Below are 16,320 nucleotides of genomic sequence, written 5' to 3' on the forward strand. Positions count from 1 at the left end.
CTATTTCATTCAGCATTGTTTTGATATCCAGCATTCTTCTCGCCACAAGGTTTGTACTATGGAGATTGGATGATTATAGTTCTCCATTCAGGTGAGGAAAGAGAGCGAGAGATAGTAGATGGAGGGATAACATCCTATGCTTTATAAGAGTCTTGGACTCCCTCTGAGGAGCTGGTGGATTCCAGCACTATGCTGGATTATTAATGAGTGTCTAACCGAGAACGAGAGGAAAAAGAGAACCCAACCCCAAGAGCACCCTCATACTGTGAAAATGAAGAGAGTGGCTGATTGTGAGACAAATGCAAAATAAAAAGGAAGGATTGGAATTAAGGATTAGAAAGGAAAACATTTGTGCAAAGGGAAATTAGTGAATGTGGTACAAAGGTGGGAAATGGCATGAGTAAAGGGATAAATTAATAAAATCTCTGTGAACACATAGGGACAGGTGGGACAACAGAGTGACTAGGACAATCGGTCAGTGATTTAAATATTCTGTGTGTGTATTAGGGTGTGTCAGTGTGCCGGGTGTGGTAGAGAGTTAAATGTGGCTGCGCGGTTGCACATTGTTTATACTAGCTTCAATAAATGTTTCTATCTACCTTTGTTAGCATGCACAAAGGATATGGAGCTACCACATGGATGCAGCTGAAACATTAATGAGTCCTCTCTCTGCTTCCCATTATCTTCACTCATGATGTCACAGCATGTTGTTTAGTTTCTCATCTTGTAGATTCCAGCCTCTCGAATCATACTCTGTTGCAAGCTGGCTCCAGTTCGCTACCTCTATTGGCTGCAAAAAGTCAACCCTTTTACCTCAAACTCCATGTTTTTGACCTACAGTACACAGCATAAATGAGTACACTCCCTCTGAAACCTTACAAATTCAGCTCTTTCTCTTTACAAATAAGACATATTTTGGTGTTCATGTATAATGTCATGTTTAAACAATTTATTTTCTAAATGATAAAATGCCATGTTGCAAAAATGATTACACCCTCCTGAAAGTTATGTAAAACTTAATTAGATGTTTTCTGGTGCTAGTTGAGAGACACTGATCACTGAGACACTGATCAGCAGATTATTCTTTTGAATAATCTGCTGATCATACTCAAATAGACATAGTCAGGGCTTGACTGGGAAGAGAAATCGGCCTGGGATTTTACATGGCAACTGGCCCAAAATTTGTGGAGCATGGGATGGGGGGATTGGGGGGTTGTTCGCTGTCCTTTTCTGCATATCGCATTGCCATTTTGTGGTCCGTTTTGCATAACGCGTCGGCTCAATTTTGCTCGTCGCGGCCCATTCGGCACGTTTCGCGGCCGACCCACCGGCTCGCTCGGTTCACCAGCTGGCCAGTCCGCCCCTGATTAGCCCCAAAGTGCGTTGGCCCACCAGGAAAATGCCCGGTAGGCCAGATTGCCAGTCCAGACCTGGACATGGTTGGTTAATGTGTAAAAGTTCCAATGCTGAGAACAAATAGACCACATGGAAGAGAATTTTTAAGTAAATGAAGAAGGAAAATGATTTAATTGTACAAGAGTATTAGCAAGTCACTGTTATCGAGTCAAAACACAGTAGCAAAAGTGATACAGAAATTAAAAAAGGATGGACTTCTGACAAGATTCCTGAAATGTTCAGACTGTCGCTGTAAACTTTCATCTCACGATGAGCGATTTTTGCTAAGAATCGCCAAACACGTGCCTCAGAGTTGACAAAAGCTGTGGGAAGCCAAACTGGAGTGACTGTGTCATCTCATACAGTAAGACACACTCTGCCAAGTGGAGTGCATGGTGGTCATATACACATGAAGGCACTGCTGAACCCAAAGCATAAAAAAAGCTTGTTTAGCCTTCGACAAGGCCCATACTGATATAGGTGCTCTGATAATATATAAACTGGTCACATGAGCCCAAGTGTATCTTTTTGAGCACCTGTGGGGGTGCAAGTCGAGCATCACTCCCCATTACTCATCAGAGTAATCAAACAGGTCATCCTCCAGGAGTGGAAGAGGATAGACATGGCAAGATGTCATGAACTTGTACACTTGATGTCAAGAAGGGTCAAAGCAGTATTTAAAGGTTATGGAGGACTTTCTAAGTACACTAGGGAGTACTCATTTTTACAACCCTTTACTTAAGCAAAGCTGTCTAATTTAAATATTTTACAGATATTGGTAACATATCTTTCTATTTTGTTATTAAGTATTCTGTATGTTTAATACATTTCAATTTTTTCATCTTCGCATTAATTGTAATAATAATAATTTAGATATAGAAACATATCCATACGTTCTGAGAGGGTGTACTCATTTATGTACTGCAAAACTAACTGTATACAGGAAAAATCGAGCTGTTTACCAAGCCTAGGGCTGTTACAGAGATGGGTGTGATATTTCATGGCACCTATTTCAAATATATCTGACAGGTAATAGGAGCTTTTCTGCATGTCATTTAAAAAATAAATTAATAGCAGCACCTCCTAATAAAGTAATTACAGCCCATTTTGATTTCATGTTATCTATCTTGATCACTGCTGCAGTCAAAAAGGTAAAAAAGGTATTGTTTAAGGAACACAGCCTTGAGTAGGTTGGTACCTTCTTTGGGTACATATTTCTATCCTTAAGGAGACAAAGGAAAGTAAGTGTTTGTTTGTTTTGCTTTTTGGTTCGTTTTTACCCAGAGGAAAAAAACACATACTGTACATTTTAAAAGTACACAATAGGTCCTTAGGATACAATTATGTACCCAAAACGAGTTAAACATTTTAACTAGAGGTATAAAAATATGTGATTAAGACATAAATTAACCCTTTAGGCTTAAAAAAAGCCGGTTTTGTCCTCTGTTTAATAATCATGATGTCAATGTGGGGCAGCAATTCTTTTTTTTTTTTTTTTTTGTACAATCCCTCTATTCTCCTTTCCCCTCTTTTTAATCTTCACTCCTCCTATTCATTTATCTGTTGCTGACAGTGTTGCAGCAAGGTGGTCACACCGGTTTAACAGCAGGGACAGGTGGCATGAACGGTTCACATGTTTCAGTGAATTGCTTAGGCCTGGCATAAAGCGTGAGAGCAAAACAAAGACTTATTCATAATTTTAAAGATGGATGATTCTCACAAAACTTGTCAAAAAAGTTCTGTTATATTTATAATTAATACACACACTCAAATGAAATAATATTTTGCATAAAGTAAATTAAGCCTACATTTAGGACCATTGATTTATTATTTTTTAATTTTTTTATTTTGCATTGTAATATTATTTTCAGGACACCTAAACACCCCCCACACCCAATGCTTTAACGCATTCAGATGTTTTACATTTACTCTTCCCATTGTTTTCAATAATGATTCTCATAACCAAAAAAAAATATACTATTGTACAGTGATCTTTTATTTATTTATTAATATCAGAAAAAATGAGAGGCAATACTAAGGGAGTACTACTATGATGTATAAATACTTAACAGTTTAATAATACATCAAACCCAAGGCAGAACGTAATCGTCATTCACCATCTTTTTTCAATACAATGAAAGTGAATGGTGACTGAATCTAACATTCTGACTAAAAGCTCTGTGTTTTCTACAGAAATAAATAATGCATGTTTAGAACAAAATGCAGGTGATTAAATGATAGCAGAATTTTAATTTTTGGGTGAACCATCACTTTAAATCCAGATTAAGAACATACAATTAAGAACACTCAGTTTACGACCAAATGTAAGCAAGTGTGTACAGGACAAAGAGCACTTTAGCAAGAGGAAGGAGACCGCGACCACCTTAGGCGCTCACACATTGTTCTGTTAAAGAACTGTGCTGCATAGAGTTGTGTGTGTGAGCGTATTTAAACTTCGTGCCAAACCTGAAGACCCTAATGCAGACTCGCTAGCATTAGCCCTGAGGGCTGATAACATCTGGAGTGGCTCAAATCCACACACTGTCTTCCCCCCACTAGCACCAGCTCGCTTAAGACTTACGCACTGGAATTTCTCCCTCTGCCACGGGGGGAACATTTAACATCTAATGCCATTGGGGAATCACAGTAAAGCAGAGGATGATAGTGAACCCCTCTCTAGAGCCACTATTGAAGTGGAAATTGTGCCCTAAGAGTCATTCTGCCACCACAGAGCGATCAAAGAAGCCAATGGGCATATTTTTATCCTCCATACAACTGACATTTCGAGGTTTTGATTGTGAAGTGATGATTTTACGCTCTATAAATAAGAGCGTAGAGACACGAATCACAACATGAAGTATCATATCAAAATCATGGAACACTCAAAAAAATTACGTATTTTAATTTCATAAAAAATGCAATCAAATGTAACTGAGTAATCTTTAACATAATAAAATAATATAAAAAATATATTATTTTAATTTAGATGAAAATGTATCAAATTTAATGGAACTTTGCTGTGAAATTGAAATGCCTAATTTAAAAAAATTATTTTTACATAAAATCTTAGTGAATGGCTAAATCTGTTGACACACATACAAAGCACGTGCAGGCTGGTGATGCGCTCACTGCTGTTATCAGCCCTCAGAACGGTGCGCAATATATGAGCGCTACACACAAACAAAATCTCAGATAGTTCTGTTCGCTTATAACACGCATTGAGAATGGCACCAGAGCAGCATTTCATCAGATTTTTATTAGGAAGCTAATTAAACTACTGTGAACTAGCCACTTACAGGACTTCCTGGAGTGTTCCGACTGTCAAAATAAAAGCCAGAGTGTTCTAAAGTTAAAGGAGCATGACTGAAATACATTACTACTGTATTACAAGTCAACAATAATAATGCTAATAACAATCATAATCATTATAATTTATTATTATTATTACCATTATTATTTGTTTACAATGTTGACTGGGTCCCAAAAAATAACTGTGAATTCTTTAAAGAAAATCCTAGAGCAAAGATCTTGCCGTTCATTTGTTGGAGATTTGCTGTCTTTTTGTGTAATTGATTTATTGAGCATGCAGATGATCTTTTAGCAAAAATGCAGCTTTAAAGAGTAAACTGTTTTTATCAACATTTGACATTTGCAAGCACCTTAATTGGATTTACCCTACAAGGAGCTGCCCGTTTCATTGCTTACTTATCAATACTTCTCTATTTCAGTTGATTTAACATCCTACTCATCTACTCAAAATGCCTTTGCCTGCCCAGAATCTTCTTCTTGCAGCCCTGCATTTAAGACAACTTTCAACTGAATGCTAAATAACTATGGCTGTCATCCTCTCGGCAGAGTGAAGAGAGAGATATAGGAGTTTGATCTAATGTCTGATGTTCGTGAGATGTGACAGCCTCTCCTTTCCCTAAAACCCTTCATTTCTGGAGGGAAAAGAGAAATGTAATTTTTTGTGGCTTTCTCTCTCTTGTTCTCTCTCGCTTTCTCTCCTGGTTGGGGAGATTTGTCCTTGTGAGGGCACAACACTTTCCACTGTTTCAGCAAACTGTGCTGGCTATAAATACCCTCCACCCCCTTGGCTCAGTATCCACTCCCCGGTGTGGGCCAGAGAAAGGAATGAGCGAGAAAGAGAGACCGAAAGGCACTAAGGGTAGGAGAAAGATAAGAAGAGCGGGTTTGAGTGAACCTATGCTCTTCTTTTTGAGACTCCTGCTGAGAGTTACTCACTCAAGTATGATGGTGAGTTATATTTGATGGAGATTTGTCAAACTGAGGACAAACTTAAATGGCATTAATTTGTGACTTCAATGTAACACTATGTCCTGGTGTGACACGGCAACTTCCGGCACGGCAAATTTTCTACCCACACTTAAAGTGAAAATGATGTGTTGGGACAAATTCAAAGCCAGTCAAGATCATACATGTTTATTTTTTGTGAAATCGAATTGTTGATCATGAGATTTAATTGTGGGCCTTGTGTGACGTGACTGAAATCGAAACCTATAAAATACAGGTGGGAGAAAAAAATCTATGTAATATTTTTCCTCATATTGCACTGATATTCACATGCCAGAAATCCATATTATTGATATTTTTTGACTTCTACAACATGACTGTGGCAGAGCGGGGCCGGGTTGTGATTATACACACCCGGTCCCTTATCAGGCTAATTAAGCCTCCGAGAGGGATAAAGGCCGATGACAGACGGTGGTGCGACGAGATAGAGATCGTTTACGGACATATCCGTCGTGTGTGTGTGTGTGTGTGTGTGTGTGTGTGTGTGTGTGTGTGTGTGTTTGTCTTTTATTTAAGTTGATCATTAAAATATAATTTATATTGACAAGCCGGTTCTTGCCTCCTCCTTCCCATTGAAGGAGTGTCCCCACGAGGCGCCGAGAACGCGGAGTGGCGTTCTGACCGCCGGGGGTCGTGAGTCTGACTCTGGTCCGCCCGTGGAGAAGCGGCTGTCGTCCGCCTGAGAGGGTGGAGAAGTGATCGAGGACCATGCGACGATGTATCGGAATTAAGTTGATCATTAAAATATAATTTATATTGACAAGCCGGTTCTTGCCGCCTCCTTTCCATCGAACTAAGTTACAATGAAGCATAAAAGCACCATTAAAGTAATACATATGACTAGTGCATTATATTCAGTCTCTTGAAGCCACACAATACAGTAGTTTTGTGAATTGCAAAAGGATTCTTTTAAAGGGAAAAATACTGTCTGCATGCACAGCGCATTTCAGGGAATGAGTGATGCTCTGTTGTTGACACACACACACACACACACACACACACACACACACACAGCACAGCATGCTATTGAGAAGCATATTGAAACTAATGTGATCTTGCCTATAGTCAGGTACTCCAAGTTCTTCCTGCAGTGTTATGCAAAAAATAAAAGCCTGAGGGTTTTAGAGTGTTATATAACTAAATTATTATTAACAGAAATAACAACTATAATAATATATTACTGTGATGAGGAGGAGGGCGTGGCCAGGCCATGATTGTGCACGGCTGGCACTGAATCACCATATTAGAGCAAAATAAAGGGGAGCCAGAGGCACCAGTTCAAGAGAGAGAGCGACTCACACGGCCACGTTGCATGTGTGTCTGTGTTTGTTTATGTTTGTTTTAAGTTAAGTTTGACATTAAAATGTTATGTTTACTGTTCAGCCGGTTCTCGGCGACTCCTTGCCCATCTTAAACTGTTACGATTTCAAATTAGAATAATATTTAAAATGACTGAGTAATGATACATCTTATCACAAATAAAGTGAACATAAAAAAGATCCAAAATGAATCCATTCCACATTCCAGGTCAACATACAGTGTGAAAAACAACTTACTTGAGTAGAATTATTGTTTATCTTCACAAATAAATGGTTTGCTTTCAAAATAAAACAGCTTTCTGAAGTCCTATGAATAAGAATGAAAAAGAGTCAAATTTGATAAATATGGCAAATTATTGCAGATAAATAAACCAAAAATAAAAATCGTGTGATTCACACCCCTACTATAAAATGGAGACCCCAAAAATGTATTTTTGCTTGTGATCGTGTTTAAGATCAAACTTGCGGTTGGTCAGGACAGTGTAATTTGACACATACAAATAAATGATCACTATAGACAAATTTTTTCATTTTATATTTATTCGAATGGTCTTATAATGCGTCAATGGCCTTTTTTTAATTTTGTTTTTTTTTTAATCAAGATTTTTGGTAAACATTTATATTAGTGTGTAAGGGAAAGCTTATATCGTAGGTCCTGTTTTTCTCCATTTTTGCAATTAGAAATGGTTTATTATCTTCTTGCCATTTTAAATGGTTCTGTGGTTTGACAAATGAATACTTTGTACTAAACGACATGCTTAAAAATAATAAACAAAATTAAGGCATTGGTTTTATTTTAAAGGAATGGTTCACTCAAAAAAAGATATTCTGTGACCAAACAGGACAATAGAAAACTACAGCGACTGACTCAATTTCCAGTGAATAGTAACTTAAATTTTGGTCTGTTCAATAGGTCTGCATGGGACTGTTTATTCCATCCCGCTCCCGCAAGCTTCTATCCTACACCCGAACGCTCTCGCAGAATTTGACTCCATGTTCACCCGCTCGCTGACTGCACTGATTTTCGCAATTTTTAGGGAAAAAGCCATATAAATAGACAGTATCACAGTTTACACAATGGTTTATTTTTCTGTTATTGCTATTATCAGATTACTTGCTTGAGGTTGATTTCTTAACACTAAATTAACCATTTCCGTAACCATATTGCATGGCCATGTTTTGATCCACCGAAAAATGTATGTGCTGTGTGCACATTTTCACATATTTTCTGTTTATTATTATCAAAAATAAATGAATTGTAAAGTAAAATATATATATATATATATTTTTTGGGGTATTTTCTTTTGCATTCATAAATAAGTTACTTGAAAAAAGATATCCACATCAGACTTTACAGGCAATTCTCTCACCTCACGTCACCATCCACATCTCATGGGCTTACCGTTTGCGCCATCCTTGAACTTAGGAATGTAACCCCGCACCGCACGTAATCTAATCAGGTCCTGAGCGTTCTGCGGGAGTTTCCCGGTGTTCCTCCCAGAGCTTTAGAAGACTTGCAATTGTAGTGCACCAGTCATATTGACTATTTAAATAATGCTTTTATAGTGCTTTGTTATTTTGGAGCTAGAGGGCAATGGTCCCCATTCACTTTCATTTATATTCACATTTTGTGTTCCATAGAAGAAAGAAAGTCATATGGATTTGAAGGTAATTCAATTGTGAACTTTTTCTTTAAATACATGTAAACCTCATGACTTGCATCACTTGTAGAATAAACATACCGCAGTAAAGTCCAGACAGAGTTTTAGGTGTGTCATCTTCAGGTTATTCAGGTCTTTTCAAATCAAATATCTTCTGTATTTGTCAAGACACATTTCCCCACTAGATTGGTTGCAGAAGTCCTGCTTTTCATATGTACTTCACCACAATGGATTTAGTGTGTACTGTGTAGTCACTAAGATAATCAGAAGATGTGTAGTTGCTCATTGTTGCATGGAATTACGTGATATGTTCTCTTTCTTATGTGTCAAGTATCAGTATGAGATTAATGAATTCATAAGACTTACAAACTTCAAGCTGAAATTTCAATAAATGTGTGGTTATGCATGCCAAGTTATTCAGTCTTGATAACTACCAGGCGTGTGACCCGGGAACCTAAAAATAAACCAAGTTTTAGCCAAGTCTCTAACTTTCCTTGGCTACTTGTAAATTAATTTAATTATTTCATTGATAAATGTATGTGTCGCTTATTCCGAAGAGTCAGAAAGAGTTTGAGAGCGCAAACAAGCTTTGTGAAGAATACAGGGTTGGCCACATGTACACACCTGGAGGAGGTGACGTATTCTATTTCAGAGAAGACATGCAGTAGAAACTAACCGTTACAATAGAGACCGTTCAGGTTCGGTAAAGAGACCAGAGACAGAATATCACAATGCATTAATGCCAAGAGCACCAGGTGACTTAAGTTGTTATGAATTTAGTGATGGATTAGTGGTTTCACATTACCGCTATGTGTCATCACTATTTGTTATGATCCTTGTGGTTAGGGTGAAGTTCCTACATCCTCAACATGTCATGACCTGATCTGTATTGACTAACATTTTTTGAGTTGAAGTTTCCCAAGTTGCTAAAAATGTTTCGAATTTTGCAATGATTTATATTAGGGATGCACCGATTGTGAAATTCTGGGCCGATACCAATGTTTAAAATAACAATTTGGTTTTTAAGTGTTTCAGCCCTGCATCACACTATCTTTGAATGAGCACAAATTCAATCATACAAATTTTTGAAACAATGTTTAATATAACCTCCTTTCAAATAACAAAGATTCTTTGTGTGAAAAATAATTTTTTCAAGAGCCATTTTAGCCTGCTATACATCTGTATACAGCAGAATTTTACACTAGATCACAGACCAGACAGTAAAATACTCCCACACCACCAACATTTTCTTGTACTTATTTGAAAACAAACCACACGTGCGCACGGCGTCCGTTGCCCTCTTACGTAAGAGTCATGTCCAACCAGTGGCTGTGGATGGTATTATAGTACCACCTGTTGGATCTTCTCCGAAATTGTAGCTGGGTAGGCAACTGTTGTCCAAGTCGGCCACTAAACAGATAAACATCGGCCACTGCATCTGTGATTAACATAGTATTTGCCGATAGGCCGATGCCACTCAAGGCGAATATCGGCCGATATCAATGTTTTGCCGATACATCGGTGCATGCATGAGCCATTATAAGGTGGAGAAGACAGACCATGCCAGTGACGTCTAGGTGATCATGATTTTTTGCAGCCTATTGATGATATTTTATATATAATTCTGTATTTGCTCTAAAGTTTTTTTTTTTTTTTTTTTTTATAATATATATATTTTAAAGACATTTAAAAATCTAATAATTAGTTTTGCATTAAATAGACACAATGGATAATGAAATTCAATCACTTTAGTTGATATGCACTTTATATTTATATTTCATACGATGATACATTGGAGCTTAAAAAAAAGCCTTATTTACCTTCAAATGTTTATACTGTGCAAAGCTACTTCACTGACTTATTTTTGACACCCCAGTTGAACATTGCATAATACTATATTATTACTGTGGGACACGTCAGGTTGATTATTCTATTATAATACTGAATTACCATTATTATTCTGATTATTAGATTTGCGTTATACAAAGTAATATATTTCCGTCCTGTTTACTTCATCTACACCTGGGGGCTTTTATTTTGACACAGAAAGTGCTGCGGTATTTACTTCAACTTCACAGGGAGCTTCTATTTCGACACAGAAAAGGAAATAGACCTTTTTCACACTCTTTGGATTGCCGAAGTAAGTGTTTGAGGGGTAAACTTTGACAGCAAATATTATTTTCACTTACCAATTTGCTCCAAGACCAAAAGAAAAAATCCACCATTACGTTTGAATGACTTTCCAGAAGAAAAAAAAAAATAGAGAGCGGTGGATTAAGACTGGATTAAAAATGGGAGAAGATGCCAAATTTACTGTCACACTCTCAGCAGTGCTCTTATTAAACTCAATGGCCAAATGAAAGCACATTAAAATCATCGCGACATTGACAATATTGATCCATTTTAACATCGTCAGCAAAATTATCTTGATTAAATTGTAAATATTCTATATATCGCCCAGCCCTAGTGACGTCCATCTCAATGTGTGACCTTTGACTTTCACTCTGCACATACAAGAGATACAAGATCTGAGCTACATTGTACACCCAGTCCTGTATGACAATTGCAATTTTATGCATGGTCAGTGCAGTAATAAGGAATCAATGTAATGAGACAAAATGTCATTTTTTGAGGGAGCTAATTTCCAAATGCCACACTTTCAATGTCTTTTTCCGAGTTGTCCTCTTTTTGCTTTAAGCAAGTATGCTGTAATTCTGCAACCCGTGAACTCAACCCACACCGTTCCCTGTAGAATCCCTTTTATAGAGTATCTTACATTCAGACTGAAGTAATATTCAGTTTTCAGGATAAGAAAGTGCATGTTTTATTAATCAATGCTCATGTCCTAATGGTTTTGCTTACACTGTCAAATACTATCAGACCATTACATCAGAATGAGCTTTATTGCCAAGTATGCTTACACATACAAGGAATTTGCCTTTGTGACAGAAGCTTACAGTGCGCAAGCAATACAACAAGACAAAGATAGTATAAAAAAAGAATAGAATAAAAGTAAAAAGTGAATAAAAAATTTAAGTATATATAGAAACACACTGTAAGACCATACATATACGTATAATTAATATATATATATATATATATTATACGTATGTGTACAAATACAAATATGTTATATACTGCCCTACAAAACAAAAAGGCAGTAACTGCATTTTTGGTCAAAAATGAGTTATCATTTTCATGACATTCAAGACATCCTTTGTTATGTGACAAAACATCTTATCTCAAATGTGTGTCGTTTTGGAGAAAAATGGTAGTCGTTTGTACAGTAACTGCAAAAAGCCCTAGTGAATCAAAGCAAGAGTACAGTAACATCCATTACTGTATTCTTGTTATGATTTACCTAACAAAAAATAACCGTGTTGCTGCGCAGTGAAGTTACTGTTTCCATGGTGAACACACACAGCTGACTTCGCGGCATCCTCACGGGACGGTTTTAACATTTGCGATTTCACACTTCTAACTTCACACAAATTTTGTTTGAGATGGCACAAAGCCGGGGAAAGAAGATGGTCGAAATGGCATTGAAAAGAAAATACCCGGAAAATGGTAAGTAACAGTGACAGATTAAACATTTAGAGGCTAGGCTATCACAATATAAACACCTGTCAGCCACCAGGGCGGGACTTCCTCTCAGAGGTCCATTCAGATAGCATTATGCTAACTGACAGGCGATGTTTTAAATAGCTTTGCTTACCTGCCCCTGATCCTCCCTGCTCCTAGCTGTAACTTTATCCTCTGTAACTTCACATCATCGCCGATGCCATGTCATCATTTTGTTGTTCATGTCACAAAGTTATAATCCAACCAGCGGAGGAAAAATATTCAATAACTAGAAAAGAATGTGGTCCTATTCAAAATAAATTTTCCCAATTTGGGCCTTGACACAGCTTAGCAATGTGAGACTTTAAGCAGCCGTTTCAGCATCAGAACAGCTTGTGGGTGGAAAATATTGACCTAAAATGGTCAAATTAGTTTGGGTTTGGTATATCCATGTTCAGGAAAACAAATGGTTCCAATTATTTCAAATACAGTGTATCTAACACACCCAGAGCCCAAGTTGTGGCAAAATAGTTTTTGGAGAATCTGTAGTTACCACCTTTTTCCTTGGTATGGTGCCACGTTTTTGGTAAGTAATACAAAGCAAGAATACAGTAACTGCAAAATAGGGGTAAAATATCAAATTAAATATGAGGTTTGATATGTACAAAGAATAAGCTAATATAAAGTAACAAAACAGCCACATGTCCAATAATCTACCTACAACTACTTAGGCTGGATGACAGGATAACTTTAAAGTCATTTTTCTCAGTTCTGCACTCTGACGTAGTTACTGCCTTTTTGCTTTGTAGGGCAGTATACAGATACATATGAATGTAATGGCAGAAGATGTAGGGTATGTTGGATAAATATAAATAGACTAAGCTGTGTATTGCACATAATTATTGCTCAATGGGGCAGTTTTAACTGTTCATGAGATGGATAGCCTGATGGAAAAAATTTCCCTGTGAATGATGGTTCTGGTGCTCAGAACTCTGTATTTTCGTCCAGAAAGCAACAGTTCAAAAGGGTAGTGGGCAGGGTGAGTGGGGTCCAGAGTGATTTGTTTCAGCCCTTTTCCTCACTCTGGAAGTGGACAGTTCTTGAAGGGAGGGCAGGGGCAACCAATAATCCTCTCAGCAGTCCGAACTGTCCATTGTGGTCTTCTGATGTCCGATTTTGTAGCTGCACCAAACCAGACAGTTATTGAAGTGCAGAGAACGGTCTCAATGACTGCTGAGTAGAACTGGATCAGCAGCGCCTGTGGCAGGTTGAACTGCCTCAGCTGGTGAAGGAAGTACAACCTCTGCTGGCCTTTTTCATAATGGAGTCAATGTGGGTCTCCCAATTCAGGTCCTGTGAGATGGTAGTGCCCAGGAACCTGAATGATTCCACTGTGGTTGGAATGGTGAGCGGGTTTGATGCTGGGGTGTTCCTCCTGAAGTCCACATTCATCTCCAATGTTTTGAGCATGTTTAGCTCCAGGTTGTTTTGACTGCACCAGAGAGCCAGCCGTTCAACCTCCCTTGCAGATTCATCATCATCTTGGATGAGCTCGATGAAAGTAGTGTCGTCTGCAAATTTAAAGAGCTTGACAGAGGGTGGTGCAGTCGTTTGTATTAGGGCTGGCGATATGGAGCAAAAAATATATCTCGATATACGATATATATCTCGATATCTTTACAGGAAAAATAACCCCCCAAAAACTACTGCAAAAAAAAATTCAAAGTGAATGTGTGAAGCCGGCTGCTCATACGCTAAAAACACCATCATTTATGACCATTACGTGTTGTGCTCGTTGTAGTAGATGACAGAAGAGTGTACATTCACTGTGAAGAGCGTAGCACTTCCAAACTATATAAATATAATAAAATCCCAGCATTTTTTGCTTTAAAACTTGCACTGGGCTTATAACCAACATTTTATCCGGAGTTGTGAAACCACTGTGTCAAAAACAAATAACTAGAAATGACTTTACGTCAAAATAAAATTAAAATGCAACGGTATGTTGAAAAGTAGTGTTTCTATTTTCATCTGTGTAAAGTTCATTTGATTAGACACCACTTTAATGATTAAATTAAATTAAACTTTAAAACATGGAATGACTTTAAATAGGATCATTCTTAAAAAAAAAACACAATTGAGAAACACTAAGGAAACATGCAATTTTTTTAATTCAGTTTTTACATTTATGCATTTAACTTTGTTAAATGGGCTAAAGAAGTGTGTTTAATAGCATACAAATTCTGTCATCTGCCTTGCAGTTTACCAAAATTGCACAGACTGGTCACATTGGAGAAATAGTGTTAGGAAGGGATTTTAACCTGACAACCTTCAGTTGTATTAATTTGAGCTTTTTGTGTAGGTTTTAGAAAACATTCAAATATGTTATTAATGCTTGAATTGATGCCTCTGCTTAATACATCAAGCAATTTTTAACAAACTAACAAATAGCCACTTTTTCCTCTGTAATACAACTTGCAGTGAAAACCTTAGTGCCACTACCTGGACACCAGTTGATTCTTTGTAAATTTTTTGTTTACTGTATTAAGTCTCCGGTTTTCACTTATTTTGCTGCCAATTTAGCAAACATGTTTTGTACGCTTGATATTCAGAACAGCATATCTCTCTGACAGCATAATAACAGCCTATGACTCCAGTCTACAGACACACAATGTTGTGGCCTGAACATTTATTGCAATTTCCGCAGCTCTGGGGGTCATATCTATTAACATTAAAATAAAGTCCACAGTTAAAGCTTGTAATGGACAGATGGGCGTAACACACAATGTAGTTTTTTCTTCCGAACTGACGATCTGTCAAAGGCTCAGCTAATTAATTAGCTGACCCCTGATGGGAAAGAGCTGGATTAAATTGGTCTGTGCATGGCATTGCAGCCTGGTGGCTGCTTTTGAATACGCTTTAACCCTTTCCATGGCCCACTGCAAAACTAGTCTAATGACTACAATAAAAAGTGTTTAAATTCATTGCATTGTTGCTTTCCGTTATTTCACCAGCAAAATCATTGCAAATACATTGTGAATATTCAATATTTTGCACAATCCTTGTTGTACATTGGCAGGGCCTGAGGATGTCATAGGCGTGGAGAGGCAGTTCTGTGCCACTGACTCATTCCTGCCCCTTTTTCCAGGGTGTTTAGGTCAGTAAACCCACAAGCTACATTACAGCAGGGAACTTGGAGGATAGAGCAGATCAGGCTGTTTTAAAAGTGGGATTTCATGCCATGATGTAGCATAGACCCACTGGGCAACAAGCATAATGTTTTTTGTTTTTTTTTGTATGTTATAAATGTGTTTGGCTCTTGGGATAGTGGCCAGTGAATTTGTCTCTGCCATTTTGCTGTTTGGAATAAGATTAAATGTTGACCTTGTGAGGCAAGAAAATTACTCTGAATGTTCTTTAAATCCTACCAGAAAAAATAAAAATAAATCAAATACAGAATGTCTCTCATCTCGGTCATTCAAACGTCATATATTTGTGGAATCGTAATGTGTTTTTCATCTTAACCTCTGACAGTTCCTCTTTTTATAACTCTTTTTCTGAATGCCATAGCTTTGATGCATTTTATCACATCTATTGGTTGGATTTTCAGGAGACCCATGATTGTATCCTCACAGTTTAACATTACATGGGGTAATTTGTTATAAGATTTAACAAAAAAATTGTAATTACTTGAGGAATAGTCTAAATAGTCATAATTTACCAACCCGTAAGACTTTATTTCTTCCACTGAACACAAAACTGACATTTGTATCTTAGAAATGAAGTTCCACTGATGTCCTTTACAGCTAAGGTAAGTTTATGACACAAGAAATGTTTGAGATAAGTGTCCATCACCTCATTAGAAATTCAAGGCAGCTGTTTTATCATGTCAAATTCACACTTGGTCACGCATAAACCAGCTTACTAAGGATAAATTGCCACTGGATCTTTTCGTCCTCTATTCCCTACTTCCCAACATGGTTTAATCAAGATGTATCAGCTTCAAGGCAGATGGTTTTCCAGAATGCCAGCCCCAGCCCCCCAACACTCTTGCTGGATCCTGAGCTGTG

At 37.5% G+C, this 16,320-nt stretch overlaps 1 protein-coding gene across 1 annotated transcript in view; it reads left to right on the top strand.

Moving 5' to 3' along the window:
* The window catches only part of LOC127647151 (protein TANC2-like), a 208,890-nt gene that overhangs the window by 14,326 nt on the left and 178,244 nt on the right, over positions 1-16,320 (top strand).

The sequence above is a fragment of the Xyrauchen texanus genome, chromosome 8, assembly GCF_025860055.1.
Source record: "Xyrauchen texanus isolate HMW12.3.18 chromosome 8, RBS_HiC_50CHRs, whole genome shotgun sequence".
In the NCBI taxonomy this organism is placed as follows: domain Eukaryota; kingdom Metazoa; phylum Chordata; class Actinopteri; order Cypriniformes; family Catostomidae; genus Xyrauchen; species Xyrauchen texanus.